This window comes from Camellia sinensis, chromosome 14, assembly GCF_055761805.1.
Source record: "Camellia sinensis isolate YWXY chromosome 14, ASM5576180v1, whole genome shotgun sequence".
Lineage (NCBI taxonomy): Eukaryota > Viridiplantae > Streptophyta > Magnoliopsida > Ericales > Theaceae > Camellia > Camellia sinensis.
In genome coordinates, this window is record NC_138974.1 from 99,274,046 (window position 1) to 99,289,205 (window position 15,160).

The window sequence follows — 15,160 nt, forward strand, 5'->3', positions numbered from 1 at the left end:
GCAAGATAATAAGCGCCGATACTCAAAGAGAGAATATGAACATCAGCAAACAAGGAATGTAATCAAACTACTTACAGGAAATGAAAGATACAAAACAACAATCCACTCAGCCCAAGACAATGGCGTCACCTGCAGCACAAAATTCAAATATTTTAATTAACAACCTCATGTAAGGGGGCAAAAAAGTCGAATCATAAAAAAGAAATTGCAGTAAATAGATAGAAGTAGAAGATAAATCACTTACGGAAAAAAGAATAGACAGAGGTCGCACGTACAAGATAAGAATATGAAGGAGCATGGTCAGTACAATTGAACCAACAAGCCACAGATTACTCCAGGGCGGGATAACACTAAAAATAAAGTACAGGTTAGTGGTATTTATTTATTTTCTTTTTCAAACAACAACATCTACAACTGAGAATGAAAGACAAAAATATGACTTTCACTTATAATAGTAGCTTGAAATTATAAAAGATGGTTAACATAGCTGACTCTGAACCTATCATTGGTCAACAAATACAGCAGGAATTTTAAAGAAAGCCTTGATCTCTGCACCTTCTATCTATAAATATATAGTACAAAGAACAAACAGAATTCCAACAATAAACTTCCCGATTTGAAGAAAATTGTTTACATTTGGAAGGGAGTCTGAGGATTTCAGCATCTCAACTGCATTAAAATAGGCCAATTGAAAGGATGGAAGTTTTGGCATTGTATGTGTGCAGAGTCTTCAGACCTGCAAGTGTGAATGTGCTTGGTTGTGGAAACATTGGGTCAAATGAACAGTTGAGATTTTATTTTATTTTTGTTTATTTAAATATATATATATATATATATATATATTTAGGAGAAACAGAACAACCAAATTTACAAGTGGTCAATTTTGTTCTTTCAAAGCCTTTAAACTACACTTTGCTTTGCAAACACTATTTTCAATGGTATTCTTCATGCAGTTTAGTTTGCTGCACTTCTGAGAAGCCAAGAAGTAGTATCTTAATGAAAAGCAGTATTCCAAATCTATCACCTTTAAAAGTGTTTCATGGCCACTTGTATTAGTGAAAAATTAAAAATCTTTATTCTTCCCTAATTTGATTTTATACAGTACCTTATGGGAAGAAGATGGAAATCCAAGAAACTAGCTATAACCATGTTTTTACATGTCACACATTCAGCATTCAAATGAATCGATTTGGGGACAGAGACAGTATCAAAGTTGAGATGAAGTTTGAGGTTCAAGTGAATACTTACAGGAGAGATTGATTTTCACTGAGATTATTCAATGCATTGAACATCTCAACAACAACAAGCACTGTCATTGACACAGTTGATGGGTGCCGATCATTGAATATACTACATGGATAACTTGTATCCCTTGTGAACAAGTGTCAAAATTCATCTGAGATAGTGTAGTACAAAATGTTAGTGTAGAAAAAGGATAATTTAGGGGCATGCACAACTAATAATTTTGTTGAACAGAAAATCAAACCATTGTCAATGCAGATCATGGGATCAACAATAAAATGCTGAATGCTTATTGTTGAAAAAAAGACATATGAAGTGTTAGCAGAGTCCTTTTAAAAATAATAATAATAATAATTAAGTTCAAACCAAATTTAAAATTTCCATTTAATTCCATCATGTAAAAGACTAAATGATACATTCATTAGAACAAACCATTTTTTAAACTTGCAGAATCGAAAATTCTATTTATATTACTCTGTATCTATGCAACATGGGTATTTCGACAAACATATTGTACCTGTACCATGTATCTCTTCAATATATCTTCATAGTTTGGCGAAAATGACGTCGTTTCATGCATTATGTAAACAAAAATAAAAATAGAACTGAATCGTAGTGAATCGTAGTGAATCAAAATGAATCATAGTGAATCGTAAATTGAATCGTACGATTCAATCAATTTCTGATTCAACAGCACAATTCGAATCTTTTTTTTTTTTGAAACTTGTATCTAATCATATGAATCGAATCGTGAATCATATGATTCTGTCAACCATGGGTATTTGTACTTCGTATGGTACTTCTTCATGCATATTGTACACGAAAAATGTACCAAATTTTTTTTTCTTAGTTTTTGCTGTACCCCAGACACACCTAGTATGTACTGAAGCCATACCATACCTTAATCAAAACAATATTTTGTTCTATATAGAGGTAAAATTAGTTTCATTAGACATTATTTATTTGTTCTTTTTTTAAGCTTAGCATGATTTTAAAACTAAGTTATGACTTGTAAGTTATTTAATATAATGACATGTAATTCTTGTTTATACCTTTACTTTTTGCCATTAAATTGTAAGTTGGTTCTTCTTAACAAACTAAAGCATTAAACTAATTTTTGTATTACATTACTCAAAATCAAAAATAAAAATATGTTTTTACAAACGGACCTAACTGTACTTGTACCCTACCTTTTTTAGATTTTACCATATCGACTCTCACCGGTATCGTACCAATACACATACCCGTACACACGCTTCGTAGCTCTACATAGCTGCTTATTGTATAATTTGGTTCTGAATAGAAACTGAAAGACACACAGCCCAGACGACAGCTAGAATATTTTCACAGCTAGATGTAAAGTCATAGCAATTTGAAAGATCAAATACAAATATATTGACAATTAGAAATGGGCAAATTACATATACCCCCTCGAGGTTTAGCAAAATTATAGATACCCCCTGAGGTTTGAAAAATTACAGATACCCCCCTGAAGGTACTATTTGCATAATAAATTAGGGGGTAAATTGTTATGAAAATATAAACCTCAGGGAGCAATTTGTTATGAAAATATAAACCTCAGGGGGGTATCTGTAATTTTCGAAACCTGAGGGGGGTATCTATAATTTAGGTAAACCTCGATGGAGGTATATGTAATTTGCCCATTAGAAATTATATAAAGGGAAGCCAAAAAGAAGAAAGTGAAGCAATTCCATTTACTATTGTCAAGCCAAGTGTGAACATAAACTTGTCCTCAAATTTGTAGACCATCGCTTTAATATGTTATAACCGATAAATCAACTCATAATAGGGACACTGATGCAAGGTTAACCACATTTTTTCAGTCAGCCTGTAACAAATTTGGAGACATCTAGCTCAAAATTAATTAATTATAGGTGAAGAAACCTCTAGGCCACATGAACCAAGCTTGGACGGCTTAGAGAAGCAACGTGGGACAAGTCTCTAACATAGCCAATTTTGAAATCAATCCTAATCTGATATTTCCTGAATTTCCAACTTCATGGATTAAAGTGGGAATTAAATTCTTAAATATCTAGAGCTGAATTTTCTATTGGATTTAGCTTGAATTTAAATTAGAATAAAATAAAACTCAAGACATTTCTGTCTAAATTCTAAGTCTGGATTTTCCGAAATTTGGTCAAATATTTCACTATTCTTCCAAAATGTATTTCTTTGAATTTGGATCTGTTTATATTAAGACATCTAATGTGCAAGGGTGGAACCAGGATTTATATTGGGAGGGGCCAAATTGACGTACCCTTCAACCCCTTCCCCTTCCTCAACCCAACCATTCAGCCAAACCCTTTGAAACAGAGTAGCATGTGTGTATATATATGTATTGTATTAATAGTTTATATCCATAAAAACATAGAGAAGATAGAGAAAGGCACAAATCATAATTAACCAATGTAGGTAGTTATTAATTAGGAAACCCAATGATAATTTCAAAATTTATCAACACAAAAAATAGAATCAGTGGAGCACCTACAAGATATAAGGGACTGGAAGAGGCCACTAAACAAATTTTGTTAAAAAATTAAAAAACACGAGAGGCCAATAATGGAAAACAACGTATTTCTCATCTTTCATGTATGTACAGAAATATATATGTGGGTGAAATTAGTGAACTCAAGGGTGCCATCGCCTCGTTTTGCCTGTATGTAGTTCTATCCACACTAATCTGAAGTCAAATTTTGTTGAGTTTATAAAGTTGGCGACTTTCAAAAGCCTGGTCTGATGTCATACAAAACCAAAAACAAACGCAGCAAATATCACACAGTAGTCTAATATGAGATACAACTTACCAATTCAACATATGGTAATTTAGGCCCACTATCAGCAAAAACAAACCACCATATGAATCCCGCAATGGTGGCAAGTCCAACATAAGCTACAAAAACCAAATAATTCAGTCATACAACAGTTCAAAAAATTGAACTAAAATCAACCTCCTGCTATTGATCTTTGCAAAACTTGAATAGTGAACATGTGAAATACTCGTCCAAATTTCTCTCATGGATATGCTGTAAGAAGCATTCTGCAAATTGGACCACAAGGTGAAAAACAAAGAAGTGCTAACAGACTATACCTCCAATAACTAGATAACGAAAGAATAGCCAACCACTGACAACAGCTTCATTAACCTGCACATTCAAACAAACAAAAAAGTAAAATCATAGAAATAAGAAAGTTTTTCCCTTTCTAAGAAAAAAAAAAACACTTGAACGCACTACTAGATTCACAATTCAATGAATTATACAAGAAACAAAGAACCATCATTATGGAATTGTGGAAACTGTAATATTATTTTGAGGGGAGATTAGTGCGTTTAATTATTGTTTCCTAATTAGTATTTAATTCTTGGTATATATATTTAGAGCTTGTAATCGTTGTTTATGGAGATAATACACATATTGTTTGTAAATTCACATGGCATCAGAGCACATACCATACCCTAGCAGCAGTCGCCATGAACCCTACTGCCCAGAAAATGGCCCACTATTAAGAAAAAATTTAACACAAAACTTTTCGTACCCTCACATATCCTTTTAAACAAATGGAGGCTGGGGGTATCAAACCCACCCCACCTCCCACCCCCTCTTCTTTTCTTTTCTTCCTATTTTTGAGGGTTAGAGCAGATCCACCGAGTTCGTATACAGAAGAAGAATGCACCAAGAATAAAAATATAAAAAGATAAATTTCAGAACTTTTTAGTATGCAACAAGTTTTCAACCGTACTAATGCATATATTATACAAAGTGCAACCTCTTGTGTGGCACGAGTTCACATCTTAAATTTGTGGAAGAACTTGATACGAGTATGTATTCCAACACTAATATGCTACAACATATTTCTTAAGACAATCCACTAGAAGGTACCATCAACAAATAAATTTACTCTTCAATTAGATTTTAGTTAATAGAGGTGACTTTACAAGTGTAATTTTTGTAAAAGACATGAAAATAGGATGGTTTTAGACTTTACCAGGAAATAATTTAAGGTATTCAACTTCTCAACTCAAACACTTGGAACTGCAATCATGTCAAAGCTCTTCCATGCTCAAAACAGAATTGGGAAAATCTTTCACAATTAAAATGCACCCCACCAGCTTCTTGCTGAAACAGCTATAACACATTTCCTTTATTATTATTATTATTATTTTTTTAAAGTTAAGGCGATAGGCTAAATACTTTTAACTCTTATGACCTAAGAGCATGGACACTCGTAATAAAATGATGGACGTCGGACATCAACACTCATTGCATACTCCCCGATACATGTGAGCCACTCATCCAAACCTGTCCTACATATTTTTTATCCAAACCTGTCCAACATATTTTTTTTTTTTAAACCAAACACACTTCGAACATTTGGGAGACACACATGTCCATTGCTTAGACACACACAAAACACACTGCAAGTTTGAAGAAAATTACTTGGGATCCAATAATAAAATAAAAACAATGTGGATATATAACTTAATCCCCCTCTTTCAAATTTTTTAAATTTTAGGAACAAAGCCTTCCAATTTTTTTGTGAATTGAACATTCTAAAAAAGATATTTGAACTTTTTGTTCGCACTTCTTTTCTAATATGTAGAATGTGAAAAGTGGTTTTTATTGTTTAGCTAACAAAAGATATATGTATTTCAGTATAAAAAATGAAAGAAATTTTTATTTTTTTTCAATATATATTTATTTTTTGTTGCGTCCTTGGTAGTGTTGTATGCTATTTCTTGGAAAATTATCATGGTGTTGTCTTTGTATCATGTCATATCTGTGTCTCGCATCCGTATCATATTTCCTACCATATGAAATTTATAAATCATTTCTACAATTCCATGTTGACCTTGATAAAGTCAACCTAGATAAAGAGTTAGTTTCTCCACAAGAAATTTTCAACTTTTTGTAAATTTAACTTCCTCTATTCTCCATGTCAAAAAGAACATTGAGCGCATTTAAGGTTGTTCATCTAAATAGAGGAAAACCAAGTGAGTCATTTCAGCTATTTTACATGTACAAGGATACCTATAGGCATGATTGGTTGTGTTCGTTTGTTGCTATCAGTTTACATTTTCCAAGAAACAAAGAAAAATTGGCAAACTATTTTCCAGGAAAATTTTCTAAAAGCAACCCAGTTTTTAGGAAACAACATGAAAACTGTTTTCACCAAAAAATCAAAACAATATGAAAACGACGTATAAACAATATGGATGTTTTCACAAAACCACAACTAAACACATGTGAGTGCAAATCTAATAGTATAATCTTTCTAATTCAAAAGCTTGGGATACGAGGACAATATTGGGATACAAGGACAAAGTTAAGTGTCAGCCTGTTCAGATTTGGTGTTAGTATTACAGACTCACTTAATGGTGGCTGAGAAGTCATAAGCATACATAATATTAGAGGTTATTTTGCTATATAAACAATAAATTATATTATTTAAAAACATAGAAAACTCGAGCTTTTGTTTGTAAATTTTGCCAATAAATTATTTATAGTTCAAACATTTTCTTATAGCTGCACCTGTATGGAGAAGTCTAGATCACCATCACAACTATGATTGCCTTTGGCAACCTATTCAACCTAGGTTTCCAGCTCCAAAAATGATAAATTCCAACCATGTAATGAAATTTTCTCTTTGACCATGTTTCATTCTGTTCCCCTCTTCTTCCATTGGTAACAGTATCAGTGTCCACACTTTCGCCTATACTATATCATCTTTCATGGTCCGAACACGGGGGTAATGTGACAAGCCCATGTAACACAATTCTTGATACCAAACACAATGGAAGGTCCAATACTAGCATTAACCAAAAGTTTTGTTTTGTTTATGATGCATAATAGACAGATGCTTACAGTGTCTATTTTTCACTTTTCAAAAATAAATAAATCAATCACATCTCTTAACATTGCAGGAACAGTTCACAAAAAATAGAAAAATAAAAATAAAAACTTTCCACAAGTGCTATCTAAAATCAAACAATTTCCTTCAAAGACCAACAATCATACAATTCTATAAAATTTTGAATTTTTTAAAGACAATAGATAGCATAAACCATTGAAACATAGGTCTAAATAAAATTATCTATTGTAAAACCCTATTATCATCGGGACATATTCTGCCATCTTGAAGCACCAATGGATTTTACATAATTCGTAAACGAAGAAAAATTAATCAAACTCTAAGAGGCACCGACATGGTGGGTACACACATGTCCATGTGTATGGATTTTACATAATTCGTAAACGAAGAAAAATTAATCAAACTCTAAGAGGCACCGACATGGTGGGTACACACATGTCCATGTGTCTGACACACCATGTAGCGTGTTAATGTTTTTAATTATTACTTTTTCTGTAGGATATGTTGGAGATACTTCATGGACACATGCCCTGTGATTGGATACTCAGAACACCTTCGTAGATTTTTCTTATAATTTTAGAAAGCTGATTTGAGGAGAAAAGTAGAAAAAAAATAAAAATACGCCCACATATACATCGATATCTCTCAAATCTATGTATCCTAAACTTATATTTTTATACATAGTGAATAAAAATGTATAAAAATATCTTTTTCCCATATTTTCTGTGTCCGTATCCTAAATTTTTAGAATCCCTGCATCCTGTCTCCGTATCCATGCTTCTTAGATCAAACTTATGCTTCATCAAGTTACCAAGGAGAGAAAAGCAACAAAGGTTCAGACTCTTACAACATCCTTTTCTAATTCAAATGGTTGTAAGGTTTCAACTCTCTATTTTTTTTTTTGTGCCTTTTACAAGCACCACACATTAGCAGCCACATAGTGATCAAATTAATTTAACAAAAACAAATATCATAGTTCAGTTGTAAATTGTATTATACGGAATGGTTAAAAGTGACTAAAAGTAATCAAATAGCAGAAGGCCACAAAGTTATAAAGGACATAGATTTGATTACCTTACGAGGTTTAGCCTTCATCACATCACAGTCTGGCTTATTAAAACCAATAGCAGAGGCAGCCAATCCGTCAGTAACTAAATTTACCCAGAGCAGCTGGACCTGGAAGAGAAAAATCAATCACTCAACTTTACTTCGCTATGGCATCAAGGAAACATAAAAATATCCAATAAAATAACATATTTGAAAATAGAATGAGGACATAGCTTTTAAGTATATGGATGAATTTATTTTATTTATGTCACAGTTAGTGTTCTAAAAATAGGTCGTAATCGTTACGTAATGCTATTCCCTAACTGTATGGGCAGTTACCACTACTCATTATGGCTGCTATAGAGGTATTATTGAATTTCACGGCCGTTACTATTGTTACATAACAACGGCCAACACATTTTTGCGCATTTTCTCTTCTATCAGCTTCTGTTTTTTATTTATTGAACATTATTTTTGTATGTAGTTCTAACTTGTAAGTTTTATAAGTTGAGGGAAAATAGGTTAAGATGGTTTGGTCATATACAACGGAAACCAACAAAGGCAGTAGTAAAGAGTTGCGATACAATGATGGTAGATGGAAGTGTTAGGGGAAGAAGCAGACCGATGGTTTGGTCATATACAACAGCGACCAATAGAGACAGTAGTAAAGAGATGAGATATAGTGACGGTAGATGGAAGTGCTAGGGGAAGAAGCAGACCTAGATTGACGTGAGCTAGTGTAGTAAATAGAGATATGAATCTCCTTAATTTGACTAACTATATGGCCTTGGATAAAGTCGAATGGAAAAAAAAAATTCATGTAACTGACTCCATTTATTGGAATTTAAGACTTGGTTTGGCTTGGTTTACTTTTATAACTTGAAAAATATGAATCATATGATTTTATTAATTGTATTCATATTTATTTATTAAACATATGTAACCTGCAAATTTGAAACACAACATAATATCACTAGTCTAAAACTATTAATAACAAAACAAATAACAGTAAAGTGGTGCATTATAAATGTATCACGGATGAAATCATTAAATGCTGAGTGAAAAATGTGAACTTTCTTCGCAGAGACTCTAAAAAAAAGTACAAAATTCAGTGCATACATTGGATAAAAACTATACTAAATCCCCAAAAAAAACCATTTTAAACCTAAACAAATATGATTCTGAAATAAAAACATGTGTATCGTTAAGTTTTCGCAAAATTATATGAGAAGTGTGAAATTTCACAGCTCTGGTTGCAACAACCATTACGCCCCTTACACCTCACAAATGCATCATCGCCACTGTCACCAGTTTGGTCATGGTAAGGTAAACTTTCTACACAAGGGACCATGAGCGTATAGCAGATAATCAAGCATCATGCATTTTTATACTGAAACCTAAATAGGAGAACCCAGTAATGGTCATGCCAATGCAAGGTGCTGGGAATGGTGGACTAAATACAGACCTATTTTCTGCCATTATTTGCATAGGCGGCTGCCCTTAAACTCCAACTCACAATGTCATGCTTGACAGCCAATGTATGCCATAGCACCAAGCAATAGTCTCCGTATATGGCTAAATTTATGTTAAATTATGTTCAAGTTTTCACACACAAAAATATGCATGCCATGCCACCAACTTTTATGTTGAAAACAAGAACTAATCAGACGAGTCATTTACATGTACACTTCAACAAATAAGAGTGAATTAAACAAAAGATCATATTCTGTAAGCAAATATACTCACAGGAACAAGAGTTTAAGGTATTCCAAGTACAGCTGCCACAAAAATACAAACAACTTCACCAATGTTCGAAGATATCATGCATCGGATAAACTGCTTTGTGTTATTGTATATAGCTCTTCCCTCTGCAACAGCCTGCTTGGATATGACTCATTCTTGAGATGATTGAAACCATGAGATTTTTTCTGACTTCAAGAAGACAAACATGCCAAGGAAATAAAATTCCTACTCATCAAGATGAAATAAGAAAAGCTTACCGCAACAATTGTAGCAAAATTGTCATCTGCCAAAACCATATCTGAAGCACTCTGAAAATCCAAACAATACAAGAGAAAATGTTTAATAGATGTGTAAAAGCACTTATATAGAAACCATAAAAGAGCACTTATGTAGAAACCATACAAGACAAGCCACAAAAGAGCATGGCAATTATGTAGAAAGAATGCAAGTAATGAAAAGAGAGATTTAAACAATATCTCATATATATATGATGACCAGACCATATTACCATGAGCAAAACATTTTAGAACTGTTACATGGACTGTCTAGGTGTCACCAGCACGATTGGGATCTTTTTAGAGATATCTCTAAATTGTGTTACATGCACTCTTCTAGTTAACCCATTGTACCCGTGGGCCGTGTCCACCAAATATGACAAAGGTAAGGGTATGGGATGTGTCCAATACCCGTACCCAATTTAGAAACTTGGATCCTCTAATTTCATATGATGTTTGAAGAATTTGCTAATAAAGAAACATTTCCAGCTTCTCACACGAATGTGAGATATAAATTCTATATTTTTTTTGAATCTCATTTACTTTGAAATACATTTTTTAATAATTTACAATATCTTATATAACAATATTATATAATATGCAATACATAAAAGTATTTAAGATATGTATCCATTCTCAACTGTTGGATGCATATTCTAATATCCTAAGTTTTAGGTTTATGAAGATCTGATGCCTAGACTCACATCCAGTACTCATATTTGAGTCCATGTAACATAGATTTAAAATACATTGCAAAAATGCAACAAATATGGACATAAATAAAAACACATTGACATAATTCACAAGTGTCTAATGTCTGAAACGTTCATGTCGGAAGACAATCTATGAAAGAGAATAAAGTAATAATCAAATCTCTATAACTAGTACAAGTAGGTAACTAAATTAAACAGGCTGATAAATCGTAATTATTCACAAAAATCAACTATAGCTTTTCAGTCATCCTTTTCCAACCCTGGAAAAAGGCAGGGGCAGCGAGTTACGATTGGAAGACATCCAGCATATTACCATCAGCCAAAACAAGTTCAAATGAGACAAGTAACAGTCACCCACACCAGGTACAACAAGATGGACGTAATAGTTAGCTAAAACTTAGTACTTATCAGCAAAAATAAAATAAGTTGCCTAAAACATGAAAAAAAATGTATTTTACCATATAGAAATGTTCAAAGGTTCTTTGCTAACCTGCTGAAATTTATAGTCTAAAAATTCTTTAATTTAAAAATAAAAATTCTGGAGAAATTTCAATGGGCATGCCGGTGTGCATGTGTGTGTCATTAGAGAGAATATTCTAGCTTAGAAATTTAAAGATGTGGGTGATTAGATGTTGGAATTTTCCCATTCCAAAGATCACAAGGCCAACCGATTGCTACTAAAACTTCAAATTAGATCATGTGATTAGAATTTCCATGTGAAGATTGATAAAACTACGTGATCTAATTTCTATGTCGAGATAGCTTCTTAATTAAGCAACCAAAACTGTGTTATTACTCATTATACATCTAAAGGAGAATCTTCCACAGAAACTACATGCCTCTTAGCATTAAAGTGATGTTAGGGAAGTCATCAGGTTATGGCACCACATTTTTTTTTGGGGGGGGGGGGTTGAGAAATGACCAAACTTCAATAAAAAAGCATCAAAGCCATGCAACGAATACAAAAACCAACTAAAGGGCTAGCTAACAAGCTACCTAAAAAGTGAGCAAACCCAAAATAACTAATTAATCAAATCCTCTATAAAATCTACAAAGGTCAGCACATCTGGATCTACTGAAACCATAATCCAACTATGTAACACAGTAAGCAAATGTCGTTCCAACCATGGAACCGACCAAGTCATGCTAGTGAAGGTACATTTATTCCGCTCCAACCAAATCAACCACATCAAACAGTGGCCCGCAAGCAACCACACCTTCCAACGTCTCTTCCCAACCCTCCCCCAACCCAACTTTGCAACACCTCCGCTGTCAACCCTGGTTGAACAAAGAGAGCAACAATGGCCATCCATAGATGTGAAGCAACTGAACAATGGCTAAGCAGATGGTCCACTGTTTCTGTATCCCCACAGCACATGCAACACCAATTAACTAAAATATGAAGACGAAGACGAAGACGAAGACAAAGACGAAGACGAATCAAGTTATCAATAGTCAGAATACGCTCTAAAGCCACTGTCCACACAAAGAAAGCGACTTAAGATGGACAACCCATCACCCAAACACTCTTCCACGAAAATGGAGCACCATCCCCGCCCACAAGCGAATGATAAAAAGAAGACATTGAGCAAACCCCTTTGGAGTTCCGCCATACCCACCCCAAAGTATCCTGCCCTTCTCCTCCCCCCACCCAACCAAAAAAATCTAAGGCCATACAAAAAACCCAAGAAATCCACCAGTTGCCCCAACTCTCAATCCTGCACCTCACAACGCAAACCAACATTCCAAACTACCACCTGCTATTGCACATGCGCATAAGACACCACTGTCGCCTCCTCATCAAGAGCAATTGGAAAAATCGAAGGAAACCTCGTAGCTAGAGTTTCTACTCCACACCACTCATCCTTCCAAAACCTGACCCGAACCCCCACCCCAATCCAAAAGCAAGCCCTCTTCCAAAACTCCCCCCGACCGAAACCCTTCCACAAACTCTGTCCATGTGACTGTCGCACCTCACCTGTATATCACTCCCCCATCCCAACCTATACTTTGGCCCCACCACTTTCCTCCACAACCGCTCCTGTTCCACCACAAACCACCACCACTTCCCCGGAAGAGCTAGATTAAATGAGACTAAGCTCTGAATCCCCGACACCCCCATAGCCTTGGGAACACATCAGGATCATACAATCATTCTGATAACTGAGACTCAGGAGACCTACCACTTCATTTTGTTGTTGTAATACTTCAACCAGCATCCTTTTATGAAATTATGCCCGAATTACAAGATATAATTCAAAAAATTATGCCCGAATTACAAGATATAATTCAAAAAATTAAAATTCTCAAGAAAAAAGTAAAATGACTAAAGAATTATCAAGTGTCAAGTATACCGGGTGAACAGTGTCATGCGTTGTAATGCCATTGCTTTTTGTAGTGCTGGAAGCTCTTCAAACTCAGAAGCAGTGTAAGAGTGTCCACCAAAATCTCCCATGTTATCGAAAGCACCTATCTTTTGACACAGTGATTCTGCAGTACTCTAAAGTTGCCTCTCAAGTTAGAAAAGTACCCTTGAATATTTAAAATATTAAAAAAGATTACATGATATTACAAAAAAATTAATATTGATAATTTAAGTTACCTTGTTATCCCCTGAGCTGTCATGCATGAAAGTAAAGCATTTCTTACTTCTTCTCTTGGTGGATCAAGCATTCCGACCTTTAATTTTATTGAACATAAAAAAGAGTAAGAGAACAAGAAGATAAATGGCAACATGAAGACAATATCCAAATCCAAAAGATCGATTATTTTTACGCTCAACAGGGAGAAACTAAAATTAATAGAACAAAATTTGATCAACCAATCATAGTTCAATAATGACTGTCTCAAAGAGAATGTAAAGCATTTAAAACTTGTTTTACGTGCTTTTACATTGTTTATTTATCTCCCTACAAATATCTTTTCATTTGAGAGAAAACCATTTGAAACTTCTAAAAAATTCTCCTTCCCTCTTTCTTTTCCTTTCTCTAGATACAACCCAACCAAACAAATGAAAGGGTGGGTGATACAAAGCATGACAAGAAGAAAAGTGGCAAATCAGCGATTTCATATGGAGTGCACCCTAGACATTATACAATCATGTTACGGTTAATTCGTCCACATTCCAAACCCTTCCCCAATATTCCTCTTTCTCTATACAAAGGAAGCAAAACACTGTTCCAAAGTTACTACTCACAATCCCAATTCCCAACCCAAAATCCTTCCCCAATCAAGCATTAACCAAGCCTGATCCCTAATTATACCTGTTGGCCTACAAATTAACAATTACATCTCATAAATAGCTACTTTCCTAGAACCTTCAGTAGCCAATTCTGAAATCTTGCAGCCACAAGAATAAAACTCACATTTTCATGTACAAATCCTAAAAGCTGCCATCGACCTTTTAGGATCCTAAATCCCTTACCCTAACTACTTTCCATGACCATGACCCACCACAATTCCACTTGTAGGTATCCTTAGGCTAAGTTTTCTGAAGTAGTTCTTCATTAGAATAGTATGACCATCAGCTTTGTATCAGAAATGATCCTTCCTTTCCTTAAAGCCATAAGTTTTCTTTGTTTAATCTACTAACATGTTTAATAGCAAAAGCCTTTCTTCCAAGTTTGATGCCCTTTTGAAAGGTAACAAAAATACTGAAACTACCAAGGAAGATTTTGGCATTGATCTCTCTCTCTCTCTCACTCAAACCACCACCTAACAAAGTCACTAGTGGCCACCACCAACTTCACCATCGGTGGTCATCACACCTGCCTCTGAAACTTACATGCAGTAGCCACCGTCACCCAACATCTTCTCCAACTCCAACAGCAGTCTACCATCATGAGCCATCATTTCCTGTGTTGGGGACCTAGTACAACCCTCATCATCTTCCTCTTCCTCCCTCCTTCCATCTTCATCAATCAAGCTCTTTCCTCTATCTCTCCAGCTCTCGTTCACTCTCTGGAAACAACTAATTTAAACTTGACAGATTAACAACTTAAACTCTAAAAATGACACAATTTCACCATGACCAAAGCAAATCTAATTGCATGTTGTTTATGTTTGGAGCAGCTCTACAAAAACACATCATAATGTCAAAAGCTGTTAGGTCACATTTAAACAAAATATTTCTTAGTGCCACCATGCCAAATTAATAGAGCTTTGGAGTGGTTCATATTTGCAGCATTCATAATATGATATGAACAAGGTTGTTCATTATATTAGTTGTTCCCAAAGTTTTTAAGGGCAAAT

The 15,160-nt window shown here is 34.4% G+C and overlaps 2 protein-coding genes across 13 annotated transcripts in view; both read right to left on the reverse strand.

The window, feature by feature from the left end:
• Positions 1-15,160, reverse strand: part of LOC114270374 (calcium-transporting ATPase 3, endoplasmic reticulum-type) — a 213,573-nt gene that overhangs the window by 149,613 nt on the left and 48,800 nt on the right.
• Positions 1-15,160, reverse strand: part of LOC145789308 (uncharacterized) — a 50,304-nt gene that overhangs the window by 16,874 nt on the left and 18,270 nt on the right. For 8 of the 12 annotated variants that reach the window (XM_082906688.1, XM_082906685.1, XM_082906678.1 and 5 more), the window contains exons 1-9: positions 13,264-13,409; positions 10,179-10,229; positions 9,925-10,056; positions 8,206-8,307; positions 4,352-4,406; positions 4,068-4,153; positions 1,249-1,396; positions 245-350; positions 76-129 (exon numbers count right to left, since the gene is read on the reverse strand). The gene's annotated coding sequence lies outside the window, so the exon portion shown is untranslated. Of the gene's footprint in view, positions 1-75; positions 130-244; positions 351-634; positions 737-1,248; positions 1,397-4,067; positions 4,154-4,351; positions 4,407-8,205; positions 8,308-9,924; positions 10,077-10,178; positions 10,230-13,263; positions 13,410-13,511; positions 13,589-15,160 lie in introns of those variants that run through there. The other 4 variants (XM_082906680.1, XM_082906687.1, XM_082906689.1 and 1 more) reach the window with 4 other exon arrangements.